The 19,071-nt window shown below is 42.0% G+C and overlaps 1 protein-coding gene across 3 annotated transcripts in view; it reads left to right on the top strand.

Moving 5' to 3' along the window:
- Window positions 1–19,071, top strand: part of SGCD (sarcoglycan delta) — a 620,371-nt gene that overhangs the window by 8,801 nt on the left and 592,499 nt on the right. Inside the window, exon 1 of one of the 3 annotated variants that reach the window (XM_053298221.1) lies at window positions 11,266–11,283. The exons of the other annotated variants lie outside the window; for them this stretch is intronic. The gene's annotated coding sequence lies outside the window, so the exon portion shown is untranslated. Of the gene's footprint in view, window positions 1–11,265; window positions 11,284–19,071 lie in introns of those variants that run through there. 3 annotated transcript variants of the gene reach the window in all.

Raw genomic sequence — 19,071 nt, 5'->3', positions numbered from 1 at the left:
TAGACTGGGTTAAGTTGCACGTGAGAACAGCCTCATTATGTAATAACTAAGACAACATCCATCCATCCAATGTAGGGAGTGGCATTTGAGCCTAGTAACAATTACTGTTCGTTTTGTCTTGATGTGCCTTGGTTTTCAACCTTTAAAGAAGAATAAGTCATGAGTGTTTGGCTAACATAGATGGAATTGAATGCTTGGTGTTCTGTGCTTCTCACCATCTTCACTGGTGTGTGGTAGAGTTCATGTGCATTTGGGGAGTTTGGGCTTTCTGCAGTTTCTGCATAGTACATATCGCCTTTGTCCTGTTTGTTGGGTACACTACAACAACATGTTGAATGAAGGAGGGTTGTAAACAGTATCCAGTTTCCCCTAATTGCAATGGGGAAGACATTCAGTGACCATGGATGTCTGAGTGCTCTGCTTCTATTTTGGAATATTGGTAGGGAATAGATGGAGGAGGTCCAGGAGTCCTGCTTGGAGGTCCTACCTTGCTAAGTGAGCAAAAGTCACTTTTTAAAGTGGTATCTCTCTTATTTAGAAGAGGAAGAGCAACTGCCCCTATTCAACCCCAGCATAATATCATCCCTCCAGTGACAGTTGGTGTCAACCTAGGTGTTTTGTTTTGTTTTAGTTTGGGCATTAGTTTTGCCCCCCCCTTTTGTTTTTTTGGGGGGCTTCTTTGGGGACAGGGAACCATCTTCTTGTTACTATTCATTTCCCTTTGTAAAGTTTTTGCTGATAAGCCTAGTAGTAATAATAATTAATAATGGGTGACAATGCACATGGTGTTACAGAGATGCAGTGCTGCATCCTAGGACTGCTGCAGACTTTAAAGGCAGCCCTGTCCCTGTACTGAAGCAGCCGTTTCAGAAGCGGCATTTCCACAGAATCCCCCAGTGTCACAAATTGGAAAACCTGCAGAAACTAGGGATGTGCAAACCAGCTCAAGTTCGAGCCGGTCTGACATTGAACTTAGTCGGCTCCAACTCAAGCTGGACCCGCCCCACCCCCATGAGTCTGGGGTTACTAACTAACTAACTAGATACACACACACACACACACACACACACACACACACACACACACCCCAGTCAGTCTGGTTTAGGCCATTCTAGTCTGTGTTTGGCCCGTTCTGGGCCGCGGTGGCCATTTTTGAGGCCACCTCACATGCATACTGGTCACCAAAATGGCCAATGCCAGCAAGAAGAGGCCCAGAACAGGCCAAACATGGACTATAATGGCCTGAACCAGGTCAATTGGAGACTGGGGGGAGGCCAGTGGGGTGATGGGGAACTGCCAGAGACCTCCCTGCAGCTATGGCAGCGCCCCCCTTCCTGGAGGCGGTGAGTTGTTGAAAAAAGTTGTTGTTGTTAGAACCCTTGGACCGGCTCGAATTTGAGCCGAACCTGGAGGTATGTTCGGGGTGGGGGGCGTAAAATCAAACATGCCAGGTTCCATTTGGGTCCAGTTCAGACTCAAACTGAACCAGGGATACCAGTTTCATGCACACCCCTAGCAGAAACCCTGCTTCCAAGACAACTTCAGAAGTGTTGGGGCTGTCAGTGCCTTTCAGCATACTTTCAGGCTGTCAGCATACTGCAGCAACCCCGGGACTCAGCTGGGTGCTCTGTAATGCCACACATCCTCTCAGAAAATAATAATAATACCCTGGTGAGTTACCGCCTGTGCTTATCCATGTAGATTGGGTATATTGTCAATGAGATTGTAGCTAAGTGGTGGAGCATCTGCTTTGCTCCACAGGGCAGAAGACCATCTGAACCAGGTGATTTGGACAGTAATGGAGGCCGGTGGGAGGACGGGGAGCCTGCAGAGACACCCTCCCCGGTGGCCTCGGAGAAGTCCCCCAGAGCAGAGGCAGTGAGTTATTTTTCTTAAATTGAAATAAAATAAAATAAAATTAATTTAAACTTAGAACCTCCTGAACAGGGTGGGGGGTTTGGTCTGATATTGAACCAAACCGGCGGGGATGGAGAGTTCAATCTGATATCGAGCCATCAAACTGAACTGGTTCAGTGCCAAACAGCTTCAGAATTGAACCTGTTTGCACATCCCTAATATCCTCTGAATTCCATTGTTGAGGTTTATACTTCTGGTGGTGTGTTGTGATCCTGAGTTAGATAAAGTCCTCTGCAGTGGCTGGGGATGAACATTAATCTGTGTAATGACTTTAATAGGAGTGTCTTTTTCATATAGTGTTGCATTAGTGTTAAGGGATGGGCAGCAATGTGGGTTTTCCAGAAAATTATGAATTGGATTTTCTTTTCCAGAAAAATTTCCAGTCCCTGAAACAAATTGTTATCTGAATTAACATGTTTATTTGACCTATATATGTAATAAACAGATGTTAAAAAGCATATCATGGTAATTCAAATATATCAGCTTCATATATAAAACTTCATGTGGCCATTTATTTTTATTTAAATGCTTGTAAAATTCATGTTCCCTTGTTTAAATTTTTGTGGCGGGTGGGAGTGTGTGGTTAAAGCATTGAGCAGCATACCGACTAATGCTCCTCTCACACTAAGACATGCAAGGATTTCTGCTGACCTCCGCCTTACGTTCTGCTGGTCCCCAAATATTTTCCTGAGCATCCCCCAGCCTCCAGACATGTTATCAGGGGCAGCTGAAGGAAGGGGGAAATGCAATGCACAAAACATTTTAGCTGGAGGGCATCATTTATTCTGGAGGCTGTCCACTGAAAATTATTGTAGGCATACTATTTATAAGACACCCAAAGAGCTTGTGTTGTGCATCTGCTTCATTGAGTTTAACTCTCTCACTGAGACATGGAGCACCTTCCTTGTCACTGTCCCAGTTCAGATGAGACAAAGCTTATTCAGAACTGCTTGAAACTCATCAAGGCTATTCACACGAGCAACCCAACCCAGGCTAGGTAGCTTTTCCGCTTACCTTGCTTCCACACAGTCACTTCTCCCTCCTCCTACCTAATTGTTTGCACCCACACAACCAAAAACTGGGAGCACACACAGCTCCCAAACCTGGGTAGAACACAGTTTTCGCTTATGTGAATGACCTCAATGAGGAAATTTGAACTAGGTAGACCAATGATCTGATTCAATATGGCAGTTCCTAAACAACGAAGCATAACAAAAAAGGAAGCATATATCTTGACTACTTTCAAGCATTATATCTTTTCATCCTTTTTTAAAACTTATAGTAGAGATAAAGTGAGCTAATTGCATACTTTTCTTGCCTTCGTGTTGCTGAAGCCTTCAATGCTAATACACTATTTTGTTTTCTTTCCAACGTGTGTTTTTGAATTGTGTGCTCAGCTTGAAATAAGGAATATGTGGTTAGAAAGCATTTTCATAATACCTTCATGTTGAATCTTGAGTTTTGCCTTTGTTTAATTAAATGCACCAAGTTGAAACTAATTAGATATAAAAAGAACTTCTAAAACACTGGTTTTTCTTTTCCTGGTATTGGGGAAACGGTGGTGGTGTTGGGGTGGGGACAATTGCCACTAATCTGAAAGTCCTGAGGTCCACTGTTTGAACCTGCAAGTAATAAATGCTTTTTGCTAATTTCTGTAGAAATTAGCAACACAGATTACACTCCTCCCTCTCCATAAACACATTGGCTGGCTTCCTGACTAGCCATGTAGCTGCTCACCAGGAAGAAGCGTCCACGGTGCAGAAAGCTTCCTGAACTCTGCAGCACTTATTGCACAAGTGGGCTTTTTATGCTAATCTCTCTTTCCCCTGGAAATGGCCCTATAGTATGTTACTGAGGTTCACATAGTCCTTAGAGATGCCATAGGGGGTACTTTTGGGGAAAGGCATGATTGGTGGAACCTCACCCCCGCCGCTGGTGCAATAAATGTTGCAGAATTCAGGAAGCTCTCCGCTGCAGGGATACTTATTCCTGGTATGTGAATGCACAGTTAGGATGCTGGCCATTAATTTATTTATGTACGTGAGGCCTGTCGCAGGTGAGGTCATTGACCAAAAAACGTCATTTTGCATAGATTACACTTACAGGAAACTTTAAAAAATTAAATATTTCTGATAGATTTTTTAGCCAACTTTCCTTAAGGAAAGTAAGCTTATGAGATCACCCAGCTTCCTTCCTTCCTTCCTTCCTTCCTTCCTTCCTTCCTTCCTTCCTTCCTTCCTTCCTTCCTCTCTCTCTCTCTCTGTGCATGTACACCCCCTTATCAACTTCATAATGCCTGGTTGATGAGTGAGCAGTGCAAGATATCCCCTTCGGGATGAAGCCGCTCTGGGAAGAGCAGAAGGTTCCAAGTTCCCTCCCTGGCTTCTCCAAGATAGGGCTGAGAGAGATTCCTGCCTTCAACCTTGGAGAAGCCACTGCCAGTCTGTGAAGACAATACTGCGCTAGATAGACCAATGGTCTGACTCAGTATATGGCAGTTTCCTATGTTCCTTTGTTCCTATGACTGATTTGGACTAAATTTGGTATAGTTGTAGTGACAAGGACACCTCAATGGCATAGTTTTTGATGATGTCATCCATCCCAATTCAAGGTGGTGAATGCATGAATGTTTGAGGCAGAAGTTATGACTAACTTGTGAAGATGGTGATTATCATGAAGGGAAAGTAGGCAGATTAGTTCTTAGCAGAAATAAATGTGCTTGTAAAGCTGTAAATCCATCTCCTGGTTAGGTTTATCACACACACAGTCCTCTATTCTCTTCCCCAACTGGTCACCCTGTCTGCTCTCCCCAGCCAGGCCAGCAACCTCATCTCTTGGTTCGAGGCAGAACAGCCAGTTAGCTACTGAGCCAGGCTCTTTGCATGCTGGTGCAGTGGTGTGTGAATGGTTTCGTACTCACTTGCTGTTCTCTACAAACATTTATATATGGCTTTTCAACAGAAGGTTTCATAGTGGTTTCCAAAGAAAAAATAAATAATAAGATATTCTCTGTCTCCAAGTGGCTCACAATATAAAAAGAAACACAAGGTAACACCAGAACCAGTCACTGAAGGATTGCTGTGCTGGGCTTGGATAGGGCCAGTTGGTCTCCCCATGATAAACTGAAAAGATTCACCACAAAAGGTGCCTTTTTACTCAGTTATCAGGGGTAACTTCTAACTGAGTAAAGTTATTCATTTCATTTCATTTCATTTCATTTCTGTACTTCCTAGTATAGAAATCTCTAGGCGGTGTACAAATTAAAACATAATAGAAAAACATTTAAAATTCATAAAAACAGATACAAATCACAGTAGATAAAAACACACATTAAAATTTAAAATTTAAAATTCAGTTAAAAGCCTGAGGAAATAGGTATGTCTTCAAGGTCCTCCTAAAAGCAAACAGAGAAGAAGATGCTCTTATTTAAGCAGGGAGCGCATTCCAAAGCCCTGGGACAGCTACAGAGAAGGCCTGGTCCTGAGTTGCAACCTAACAAGTTGGCAGCAACCATAACTGGACCTCTCCAGATGATCTTAATAGGCGACAGCGTTCACGATGGAGAAGGTGCTCTCTTAAGTACCCTGGACCTAAGCCATTGAGGGTCTTATAGGTAATAACCAGCACTTTGTATTTCATTCAGAAACATATCAGCAGCAGTTCTTTTAGAATCAGTGTTATATGGTCCCTTCAGGTAAACCCAGAGACCAATCTGGCTGCCGCATTCTGTACCAATTGTAGTTTCCAAACTATGTACAAAGGCAGCCCCACATCGAGTGCATTACAGTAGTCAAGCATAGAGGTTACCAGCAGATGTAGCACTGTTTTAAAGTCATCTTTCTCCAGAAATGAATGTATCTGGCATATCAGCTGAAGCTGATAAAAAGCACTCAACCTGAGAAACCAGGGAGAGTTTGGGATCCAGGAACACTCCCAGACTATGAACCTGATCTTTTAGGGGGAGTGCAACACCATCCAAAACAGGCAGATCTAAACCATCTCTTGGATCCCGACTCCCTACAGACAGTACCTCTGTCTTGTTAGGATTCAACTTTAGCATGTTATCCCTCATCCAGCCCAATATCGCCTCCAGGCAGGCACTTAAGGGGGTCATGCCATTTCCTGATGAAGAAAATGGAGAAATAGATCTGGGTGTCATCAGCATATTGATAGCATCCCAGACCGAAAGTGCTGGCGATCTCTTCCAATGGTTTCATGTAGATGTTTCATGTAGATGATTGGAGACAGCATGGAGCCTTGTGGAACCCCACACTTGTGGAACCGCACACTTAGCTCTCGTTTTTCAGAACAACAGTCTTCAAGTAACACCATCTGGAGTCTGCCAGAGAGGTAGGTGTGGAACCACTGTAAAACAGTGCTACCTAATCCCACCTCCTTCAAGTGACCCAGCAGGATACCATGGTCAATGGTAGTGAAAGCCGCTGAGAAATCCAAAAGAATCCGCAGAGTCACACTACCTCTGTCAATCGCTAGTTGGAGATCATCCATCAGGCTGAACAAGGCAGTCGTAGCCCCATAGCCCACCCGAAAGCCAATCTGGAAAGGATCTAAATAATCTGTGTCATCCAACACAGCTAACTTCTCACTGCTAACAGCTAACCTCTCACTGCCACCACCACATGAAAGACGCAATCTGCATCTGTTGGGCCCACCTATCCTGTGTTCTGGTCAGGGGCATAGCTAGGGGAGAGGGGGCCCATGTTCACCCCTCTCTTTAGTGGCCCCTCGGATTGAGGGAGATAATGAAGAAAATAGGGAGGGATGGAGCTGGGGAGCCCTCAGGAGCTGAGGTTCTTGGAACCCATCCTGTCTATTATTTTTATTTAATTTTTATTTCATTTAACATTTTTATACCACCCTAAACCTATGTCTCTGGGTGGTTCACAACAAATTATAGCTACACCCCTGGTTCTGGTGTTCTCTGCTTGCTTCCTTAAACAATCTGCTCAGCTTGACCTCTGGTTGTCCTCTGATTTCTGACTATCTGCTCAGCATGACCTCCACTCTCATTGGTTTCCTGGCTCTCCTGGTCCCAGCTTTTCGCCTTGTGTCACCTAGTGACTGCTTCCTACAGCTCAGCCCTTGACATAAGCTGACCTAGAATAGTGATTACATTCAATTAGCTAAAACTTGAGAATGTATGGAAGGGACATTTATTGTGGTGTCTTAATTTAGATTTATATTTCTGAATTTTAGAGGTCTCTCTTGACATATACCTTGGGTAACTTAATGTAGTGTGTGTAGGGAAACTGATGATTTCCTTTTCTTTCCTTTGTCTTTAACATATATCATGTTAAATAAAACATTATTATTTATTTAAAATATTATTTTTAAATTATAATTATTAAAGTTTTGTAACAATACTTTAAAATCTTGCTTAACACTCAAAATGATCTACCTCCTTAAGATTATTCTTTTCCTGTGATATTACCATATCCACCACGGAAATGATTGGAAATAAATGTTTGTTTATAAGAAGACATACAAAGCTGGGAATTTGCTCTTTTATCAATTGAATAAACTAATCATACTGCTTTCCCACAAGGAAACACTTCTAGATTGGATGCTTGGCACCTTGTACTGAGTCAGAACAACACTCGATGGCTCAATGCAATTAAAGTTCATATATAGCACTGTTACAAAAGTGGCTGTTGTAGATATGGGAATGTTACATTGCACTAAGTAAGTGGTGGGATACTAGATTTCACTGCTGCTGTGAATTGTCTTACTTTGGCTGAAACAAGCTTCTGTTTGTAATTTTGACTTTGGTTTGACTGCTGACTCTAAACTTTCATTCTCAGTTTGGCTAAACATTGCTCTATGTCTGTAGGACTGCAGTATTTTTCCTATTCATTTTATTTCTAAAATGGAATTCTAAAACTCAAGTTTAAGACATTCTAATCTAGAGTTGAAAAGACTGACCATACATTATTTGTATTAGACACACTTCCTAGTTCCATTCCATGGATAGTGTAGTGCTTGAACCTTGCTCAGTCATGAGTCAGGTGCACTAGTTTACTTTTTGACAATCCACTTCCAGAACCTCAGTTCATAGCCATAAAATAAAAGCACAGTTGACTTTATTTTTTAGAGCTGATCTGAAAGGGATCTTTGTTCTTCTTCAAAACTAAAAAGTTCAATTTCACATAACAATTAAGACTCTTGAGCCAATGTGGGGGAAAAATGTCATAGTTGGATATCTGAACTTAATTGATTCTGAATATTTTTAGTTAGAGGATTAAGCTGAGGCAGTGTGGCTGAGTGGAAACAGCAATTGGGAATTGACAGAGAGAGTGTGACTCTGTTGGTCCTTTTGGATCTCTTGGCGGTTTCCGATACTACTGACTATAGTATCCTTCTGGAGCGTCTGAGGGGCTTGTGGGTGGGAGGCACTGCTTTGCAGTGGTTCTGCTCCTACCTCACAGGCAGATTCCAGATAATGTCTTTTGGAGACTATGGTTCTTCAAAATCTGAAATATCGTATGGTGTCCCTCAGGGCTCCGTATTGTGTCCGATGTTGTTTAACATCTTCATCAAATGGCTGGAAGAGATCATCAGGGGATTTGGTGCAGGCTGTTATCAATATGCTGATGACTCCCAAATCTATTTCTCCATGTCAACATAATCAGGAGAAGGCATAAGCTCCCTAAACGCCCACGTGGAGGCAGTAATGAGCTGGATGAGGGATAACAAACTGAGGCTGAATCCAGATAAGGCAGAGGTACTTATTGTGCTGGGTCAGAACTTGGGAGACAATTTTGATCTGCCTGTTCTGAGTGGGATCATGCTCCCCCCAGAAGGAACAGGTGCATAGTCTGGGGGTGCTTCTGGATCCAAACCTCTTCCTGGTGTCCCAGGTTGTGGCGGTGGCCAGAAGTGCTTTTTATCAACTTCAGCTGATACGCCAGCTGCATCTGTTTCTTGAGATGAATGACCTCAAAACAGTGGTACATATGCTGGTAACCTCTAGGCTGGATTACTGCAATGCGCTCTATGTGGGGCTGCCTTTGTACGTAGTCTGGAAACTGCAGTTGGTTCAGAACGCTGCAGCCAAGGTGGTCTCTGGGTCATCTAGGAGAGACCATATTACTCCTGTGTTGAAGGAATCACACTGGTTACCGATACGTTTCCATGCAAAATACAAGGTGCTGGTCATTACCTATAAAACCCTAAACAGCTTGGGTCCTGGGTATTTAAGAGAACGTCTTCTTTGCCATGAGCTCCACCACCTGCTAAGATCATCTGGAGAGGTTTGCCTGTTGCTGCCCCCAATTTGTCTGGTGGCTACTCAGGAACGGGCCTTCTCCATTGCAGCCCCTGGACTTTGGAATGCGCTCCCTGTTGAAATAAGAGCCTCCCCATCTCTGGCAACTTTTTAAAAAGCACTGAAGAAACATTTATTCATCCATGCTTTTAATTAGATTTATAGTTTTAAATAATTTTAATACTGAGTTTTAAATGTTTTTAATCTTTTAAATGGTTTTAATTGTAAACCTCCCAGAGATGCAAGTTTTGGGTGGTATAGAAATATTTTAAATAAATAAATAAATAAATAAAATTAGCATGCAAGTGCAGAATACTTGGAAACCCCCCCCCCCCCGAACTTAAAATAATTTTACAATTATTTGAAATTACCCCAGGAACCCTCAAACCGCAAAACTCCATTAAGTGATGGTTGTTTCTTATCTGATTCCCTTAAAATTCTCATTCTTCCCTTACATGATTAGTTTTAACCACTAAATTTATTTATTTTAGTTTATATTAGCACAATGGTGCTACTTTTCCATAATGCTTCAGGTTCTCCTTCAGTATCTCTTGATCTCTTGAGTGTGTTGTATGAGAATTACCTATACTGAAGCTCTGGGAAATTGTGTGTGTGTGTGTGTCTGTGTCTGTGTCTGTGTCTGTGTCTCATTTCTGGAAAGCCATGAGTGATACTGAAACCACTATCATTGCCAGCTCAATATTTTGGCAAAAATTAACTTATGTGGAAGAGCAGCCAGTAGGATATCATTTTTCATATTGACTTCTAATACACATTTCTGCTGCTTAGTTCCCTTCTATCCTGACATGTAGCTCTTTATGGGACAAATTGTATTGGGTCTTATGAAGGTAAAGTTGTGCTGTCGAGTCAGTGTCAATTCCTGGTGACCACAGAGCTATGTGATTTTCTTTGGTAGAATACAGGAGGGGTTTTCCATTGCCATCTTCCACACAGTGTGAGATAATGACTTACAGCAACATCCTATATCACTGCTGCCCAATATAGGTGTTTCCCATAGTCTGGGAAACATACCAGCGGGGATTCGAACCAGCAACCTCTTGCTCCCTAGGCAAGTTACTTCCCCACTGCACCATTAGCTGCTTATATCATCCATTTAAAAAAGGACTTATTTCCCTTTATCTTTTTGCTTGTGCAAATAACATTGTAAAGTTTGGTAACATTGTCCATGAGGATTTTGAATTGATGAACTGATACACTAACAGCCTAATTAAGGTTTCCACTGGAAAAATTTAGAAGATGGTAGTCTTTCACAAGGTCACCTGGGGTTGCTTTGGGGGAGGGAAGAACTCATACCCTAATCCCCACAAACAGAGCCTCTGTTTGGCTCTCCTAACTTGCTCCACACACAAAGCACACAGTGGCGGACTCCATCCTTGAAAAACAGAGCTTGGTCCTTCAAGGATCGAGAGAAGTACCCCACAATGCATTGCACACTGTAGAGAGGCAGCCTTCAGTACAGTAATAGCTCTCTTCTGCTTAGCCCCCGTAGCTGCAGAACTCTATGACAAACATGGCCTCTGGCTGCTGAGCACAGCTTAAACCAGCGAATTCAACAGATAATCAAACTCCAAAGTAGGGCAACTGCTATTTTCGTCCTACCTTGGTAAAAAATCTAGGTAAAGAATTCAGGCTATCCACATTTGAGTGGGCTGAGTTGGAAGACTTCCTGTGAATTCTCAGAAGCATCAGTAGCTGGGTTTGTTGCCTCCTTCTTTTATGTTGCTGATTGTGAGAATGAGACTGGTGTTTGCCTAACATTTGGAAATTGGATCAGCCATCATATCTTGTGGTGCTAGGGTGGAATGCTCCCACAATCACTGTTTGGGCCATAAATTCAGGAAGTGACCGTGTGTAGTGAGCAAAATCACTCCTGCCTTGCAATGAGCTAAAGGAAATGAGTAATAAGATTACTTATGATTTCCAATGTGACTTTGCTGAAGCTGATACTCTTTGTAGGGAAATTTTAAGCACAATTCATCTTCATTCTACCAGGTCTTCACTTGTTGGGGTTCAACTTTGATAAAGAAGCTGCAGAGAAGGTGGCGAGAGAGAAAGTGCAGGTAGGATAGAGTCTTGTAAAAACTTATTCTACTCTCAGCAGTTGTAGCAGAGTGCTGTAATATTTACTGCAAACCTTTGGCAGGCCTTGAACTAGTGGGTGGGAATTTTTCCACTGTAACACTTTGAAGCAAAGCTGTTTGGGCCTACTTGACTTATGGATCTTGTGGTGTGTTGGTTCTGCCCTAAATGACTCTCTGCCAATGATTTGTGAAATAAAGTCCTGTAGAAGTTTGACCAAATGCAGAGAAGAACATGGCTCTTTCTTGTACTGTTGTGTAGGCCTATCTGCCTAAAACCCAGTCTGTCTTGCAAATGGTCACTATAGAAAGAAAGACAAGAAAATTAACCCTGCAGTCTTATCTGGAAAGGAATCCAGTGGAACACAGTGGGAATTACTTCCGTGTAAACATGCGTAGGTGTTGCCCTGTAAACCTTTCAATACGTATGCGTAGGGGTGAACATATGACTAACAGCACCGCTGTTGTTGAACCCCTGACATTTACAGGTTTAGGGTTAAAAATGTATCAATATTTCATGATTTGTTTACAGTCTATTGTCCTTTCAGAATGGATTTGCCCTCATATAATGTTTATTGGATTTCATGGTGGTTTTTAAGCTTTTTAAATTATGTCCTCATCTCAACTGATGTAAATTTATAAACAGTGCATCTTTTAATGCATGATCCACTTCATAGCATGGAGGGTTTTTTTCCATGTACCAAAATGGTGTTTCTAACAGCTTTTTCTGTTGTATTTAATTTTAGTTGAGCTGAATGTTGTACATTATTGGAAGCATTCAACATGTTTCTGTTTGAAAGCATCAGTTCAAATGCTTTCAAAGAGTTCACTACAGTATTTGTATTTTGTCAGGGCATTCATATTATTTCTTCTAATGGAACTGTGATTGAGCTCTTCAAACTTACAAGGTTGAACATATTTTACTAAGAGCTTTCTAACAAAGTTAAAAATGTTGTAAAGTGATGTGATCATTTGTTCAGGATTTGAATGTGCATTCACAGCTTTACTGCTTTAAAAAAAAATCACAAAATATCCTAGTTTTAAACATGCTTCAGAGTGGAAACTGTTCAAAATGGATCTCTTAGGCTAACGTTGCATGGGGGCTTTGAAAAATGTCCAGAAATAGTGACATGGTCAAAATACAGATACTGTGGGTTATTGATTGGTGCAGGCCACATAGCGCAGGCAACTTATCTTTTGCCACAATTTCATTGTTCCCAGTAGCTGTCCACACCCAAATGAGAGTGCTAGTTTTGACCTTTAAAAGCCTCAACAGTCTGGACCCAAGGTACGTTAAAGATTACTTGCTCTTAAGTGAACAAACCAATGTGTTGAGAAGAGTACACAGCTTGGGGGTACTACTGGACCCAGCTCTGCTTTTGGAAGGTCAAGTGGAGGCGGTGGCCAGGGGTGCCTTTGCACGGCTTCAGCTAGTGTGCCAGCTGTGTCCCTTTCTCGAGAAGGCAGATCTGGCCACAGTTACCCATGCCTTAGTCACGTCACGGCTGGATTACTGCAACACACTCTACATGGGGCTGCCCTTGAAGAATATCCGGAAACTGCAGCTAGTGCAAAACGCGACAGCTAGAGTTTTACCTGGAGCTGCCTGGTGGGAGCATATCACACCCATTCTGAAAGAGTTGCACTGGCTGCCAGTTCGTTTCTGGGTCCAAGTCAAGGTGCTGGTTTTGACCTTTAAAGCCCTTAACAGTTTGGGCCCGGGATACCTGAAGGACCACCTGCTCCCAAGGGTTGCTGCCCGCTTGATGAGGTCATCTGAGGGGGCTGTGCTCCAGGTGTCGACAATGAGGGAGGCTAGGTTGTCGTGCACTCGGGACAGGGCCTTCTCTGTTGCTGCCCCCAGACTCTGGAATGCTCTCCCAGTGGGTATCCGCTCCTCAGTCTCCATCACAGTTTTTAGAAAGCATGTCAAATCATGGCTTTTTACCCAGGCTTTTATATGACTGTCTCCACTGCTACTTCTTGTATTTTGTACTGTTTTTATGCTTGTGTTTTAATTTTTTTAATCAGATTTGTTTTTATATATTTTTAGCTCAATGTTTTAATGTGTCTTTTTAATAATCTTATTTTTAAATTGTATTGTGAGCTGCCTTGGGATTTTCTTAATGAAAGGCGGGGTATAAATTTAACCATAAATAAAAAAATAAATAAAAAGAAAATAAAATCTTCCTCAGAGGACCTACTTTGTGTGTCCACAGCCTCCTATGCAGTGGCACTAAAGCTTCCACTTCTCCCTCGGGAGATTTGTCTCATTCTTTCCTTGTAATCACAAGGCCAAGTGACCTCCTTCTGGAGGATTTTGGAGTTGCTGTGACTAGTTCCTTTTCTTGTTTCCATTACTCTGAACAATTTTGCTCTTCTATCTATAGAGTATGTTACAAAATTTGAATTGTTTTTATATGAGTCTATAGTATATTGTCAATGGCTGATATCTAGACTAGGCTAGAACTATGTTGGTGCAGCAGTGTTGTACCAGGGACCATTTTCAATATCTCCCCTTCCCTCTGAAGCCTACTGTGCCTCCCATAAACATTCCCTTCAGAGACATAGCTAGACATTGCTCAGAGTACTCCGGGAAAGGGAGATAAGGAATAATTCCCATGCACCTGAGTACCTGTGCTTCAGAGGCAGGGATGCTTCTTCTGCATGTGTGCAGCTTTAGTCATGATATCAGGCACAGAGTCCAGTAGGACATATTCCTAACCAAGTGTTCATAGGTTTGCAGCTTATGTTATTTTAAGCAAGTCATTATCTTTCAGCTTTAGCTGCCTATCAGTAATTCAGGGATAATTTCTGGTCTGCCTTACAGGGTCATTTTAAGGGTTACAGTACTGCAATGATTATCTGATAAGTCCTATGGACACTCAAAAATATTGTATAAATACTCAGTATTATTATCAGATGTTGCCAGAGCAGCATAGGAGCAGGCCATTGGGAAGTCACTCTCATGCTGCTGCTAACTTGTATGAATTGGGCTTAAACTAGGATCAGAATAGTATGATGACAATAGCACCTCTCAGGAGTAAGCTGCTGGGGTTACAAAATCTTTTAACCACAAATGACTAAGGATAGGGGCATGACTTGGTTTCTCTGAAGAAGGGATTCTCATTATACAAAACAGTGGGAATTCCTGACCTTCGTGATATCCATGAAATTCACTCATAAAGAAATAGACTGGTGTGCGTGTACGTATGTTTCACTTACTGTGAAATGCTGCTACTGAAGGCACTGTGCTGTAATTACAGTAGTAGCACATAAAATGTGGAACACTTGATAGCTAGAATAGCTTCCATAAATTTGCTTCTCTGCATGGCAGCAGTAAGCTTGGAAAAGGTTGGTGTTGTGATAATGATCATGTACAGTTAATAAAAATCAACTGCAACTTAAATATCAATTGAATATTAAAATCTTATTATTGAAGATAGAGCCGCATGTACTCTTTAGGCAGCTGTCTAAATATATTTTAAATCAAATGTTATATAAACACAGTGCAGTACTTGAATGTTTTCTCTTACTGTTCCTATTACTTGGTTTCATTGGGACTATGGTAGAATTTAGAACTTAGGCACTATGGTAGAATTTAGAATTTAGGGCCTGTGGTAGAACTTAGGATACTGAAAATAGGAAATATGATATAGGGTATTGTATAACATGATGCACAGTTTAATGGAGATTCATGCAGGACTGCAACGAACCTCAAGATGAGCCCTGATGCTTTAAAAACCTGCAACTGTGAAGATTTTGATCGTGAGTAGTAGAGATAATAATTCACGAGTAATAGTTGCAAATGGAGGTAATTGTGATAATGCAGTTTCTATAGCTGTCAGGTTTTTAAACTGTTAGGGCTTATTTTATGGCTTCACTGCTACCCCTCATGGAGCCTTATGGCTCCACTAGACTGCACATCAGGTTAGCCATTGAAAATAGTTGGGAGCCTTATGCCTTTCAGGCATGTGGCCTGAAATTGCACAAGAGTGAGTAAGAACAGCCCTCTTGCATAGCAGTGTGGGTGGGTGTGTTAGAATCCCACAGTGATACAGGGGGTCCTGAACCACCGGCACTATGCTGAAGCCGGTGACTTCAGGTTTCTACTTATCTAAAATATAGTTCTGCAAAACTATGAATTAAGGAGAGACAGAATGGAAGCCAGGATAAGAAGTTACTGAGAAGGGATGTCTCAAATTTCTAGTTTCATATCAGTTGTTCATGAAATCTTTTAGTGCAGTCTTTATTGCTGTATCTTCCTGTAAATTACTGAATCTTTATTTTCTGGACCTACATTTCTCTTGTATAACATGAAGGGCATTTAAAATGCACGTCTACTTCCATGGTGTGAGATGTGAAAGTGATTACTCTGTGGGAAGGAATATACTGAACATTAGAGAAACAGTTGTTTCCATTATGGAATTAGAAGTATAAACGAAAGCTGCACTGCAGTAGTCCTGAACCTTGCCTTAGATATACTTCTGTGATGATGGAATTGAACATTAATTCGTTATTCTCTGTATCTCAACATTGCTTTCATGCTTCAGTTTGCATGTATGGATTTTGTCACTTAAACTGACATTTGGTTAATCCATGTTAATCCATATTATTCTCTTTTCAGGTTTCTAGACAATCTTTCATTTAGATATATATCCAGTGGTTCCAATGGATGTGTAGAGGCTACCTGTTACTTGCTAACTGTACAGGTGAAACTCGAAAAATTAGAATATCGTGCAAAAGTTCATTAATTTCAGTAATGCAAATTAAAAGGTGAAACTGATATATGAGATAGACACATTACATGCAAAGCGAGATAAGTCAAGCCTTAATTTGTTATAATTGTGATGATCATGGCGTACAGCTCATGAGAACCCCAAATCCACAATCCCAGAAAATTAGAATATTGTGAAAAGGTTCAACAGTCTAGGCTCCAGGTATCCCACTCCAATCAGCTAATCAATCCATAACACCTGCAAAGGGTTCCTGAGCCTTTAAATGGTCTCTCAGTCTGGTTCATTAGGAATCACAATCATGGGAAAGATTGCTGACTTGACAGTTGTGCAGAAAACCATCATTGACACCCTCCATAAGGAGGGAAAGCCTCAAAAGGTAATTGCAAAAGAAGTTGGATGTTCCCAAAGTGCTGTATCAAAGCACATTAATAGAAAGTTATGTGGAAGGGGAAAGTGTGGAAGAAAAAGGTGCACAAGCAGCAGGGATGACCGCAGCCTGGAGAGGATTGTCAGGAAAAGGCCATTCAAAAGTGTTGGGGACTTTCACAAGGAGTGGACTGAGGCTGGAGTTAGTGCATCAAGAGCCACCACACACAGACGGATCCTGGACATGGTCTTCAAATGTCGTATTCCTCTTGTCAAGCCGCTCCTGAACAACAAACAACATCAGAAGCGTCTTACCTGGGCTCAAGAAAAAAAGAACTGGTCTGTTGCTCAGTGGTCCAAAGTCCTCTTTTCTGATGAGAGCAACTTTTGCATCTCATTTGGAAACCAAGGACCCAGAGCCTGGAGGAAGAATGGAGAGGCACACAATGCAAGATGCTTGAAGTCCAGTGTGAAGTTTCCACAGTCTGTGTTGATTTGGGGAGCCATGTCATCTGCTGGTGTTGGTCCACTGTGCTTCATTAAGTCCAGGGTCAACGCAGCCGTCTATCAGGAGATTTTGGAGCACTTCATGCTTCCTTCCGCAGACGAGCTGTATGGGGATGCTGACTTCATTTTCCAGCAGCACTTGGCACCTGCCCACACTGCCAAAAGTACCAAAACCTGGTTCAATGACCATGGGATTACTGTGCTTGATTGGCCAGCAAACTCGCCTGACCTGAACCCCATAGAGAATCTATGGGGCATTGCCAAGAGAAGGATGAGAGACATAGACCAAACAATGCAGAAGAGCTGAGGGCCACTATTGAAATATCCTGGTCTTCCATAACACCTCAGCAGTGCCACAGGCTGATAGCATCCATGCCACGCCACATTGAGGCAGTAATTGCTGCAAAAGGGGCCCAAACCAAGTACTGAATACATATGCATGCTTATACTTTTCAGAGGTCCGATATTGTTCTATTGACAATCCTTGTTTTATTGGTTTCATGTAATATTCTAATTTTCTGGGATTGTGGATTTGGGGTTCTCATGAGCTGTACGCCATGATCATCACAATTATAACAAATTAAGGCTTGACTTATTTCGTTTTGCATGTAATGCGTCTATCTCATATATCAGTTTAACCTTTTAATTTGCATTACTGAAATTAATGAACTTTTGCAAGATATTCTAATTTTTCGAGTTTCACCTGTAGAATGTAATTGGAATATGACAATATTTATATACCACTTTTCAAGTTCCCAAAGCAGTACACATCGATATAAATACATAAATAAAATGGTTCCTTGTTCCCAAAGGGCTTGCACTCTAAAAAAGAAACATAAGATAGACACCAGCAACAGCCCCCGGAGGGATGCTATGCTGGGAATGGACAGAGCCAGTTGTTCTCCCCCTGCTCAATAAAGAGAATCACCATTTTAAAAGGTGCCTCTTTGCTCAGCTACCCAACATATGGCCTGGTGATCAAAGAATGGACTGCCAAAGGTTTTTATCTGGCATCCTTGCCCATTCTCCTTGTGCTCATGACACAGCCTCTATTTAGTCCCACAGCTCAGTGCAGCTGCTGGGGGGTGGAGAACAAAACAGAGGTGGCATCCTGTGCATTTGCTGCCCTGTCCCCATGCATATCAACCCATCCCTTTGGCAGGAAGCCCTATTGAATGACATCCACTTGCTTGCTTGCAAATTGCTTGCTCCACCCCTGTCTTGCACACAGTACACAAGGATGGTGGTTTCTGTGTTGGAGAGCTCACTATCTGATGAATGGAAGAAGAGTGGGAAATAATCCACTGTGCCAGTGTGTCTGTAATAGAGTTATCTCACCAGCAAAAGTTATTTGTTGGGTGGAGAGGGAGAGAAATCCTCCTGCACTGCTTTCCTACTTGTCGGGTTACAATAGAGTAGCCAAGTCTCAACTCTGCTCAGCAGCAATATGCCAGCTCCACAACAAACTTTGTGCTAATGCTGCCACCACCACTCTCAGCTTGCTTGTTGCTGGTAGAAAAAAGAAGGGAGACCTACCTGAGCTCTCTGTGTGCATGTGTATGACTGGATGAGAGAGAGAGAGAGAGAGAGAGAGAGAGAGCGAGCAAGAATGGGAGGAATGGGTGGACAATAACAATTTGTGGAAACAGATTCAAGAGTAGTCCCAAAGTGGTAAAACGGAATATTTTTCAAGTTGATAAATGCAGTCTCTAGCCTTATTATTTCAAAATCTGCTCCTTAGTTGTTGGTTTTTTTAAAAGCAATGTGGCCCCTTGTGCAAAAAGGCAGGACAACCTTATAAGCAGGGGGAAGATCCCAGGAGAGAAGCTTGTGTGCTAGGTGAAGCAAATCCTGACCTAAGAAGATGTTTAAAAACAGAGCCATGTTGAAGGGCATCAGAGCATGGAAAATTACTAATAGCTCTGAAAAGCTGGTTAATAGCTAAAGTTGGGGATTTTGCTGGTGACTCTGTTAAACTATCTAAGAATGAGACAAGACTGTGAAAATGCAGAGAAACATTAAAAAAATGTGGTTAATCAGTTTGATGGCCTGGTCTACTCCAGCTCCTCAAAAACCTGCTATATCCTTCCTTTAGATAGGAAGAATATTTCCAGGGACCATATCGAAAACTGGATAATGTCATCTAACCAGGACAAAA

Source organism: Hemicordylus capensis, chromosome 2 (assembly GCF_027244095.1).
Source record: "Hemicordylus capensis ecotype Gifberg chromosome 2, rHemCap1.1.pri, whole genome shotgun sequence".
Lineage (NCBI taxonomy): Eukaryota > Metazoa > Chordata > Lepidosauria > Squamata > Cordylidae > Hemicordylus > Hemicordylus capensis.
This window is presented reverse-complemented; position numbering and strand designations above follow the sequence as displayed.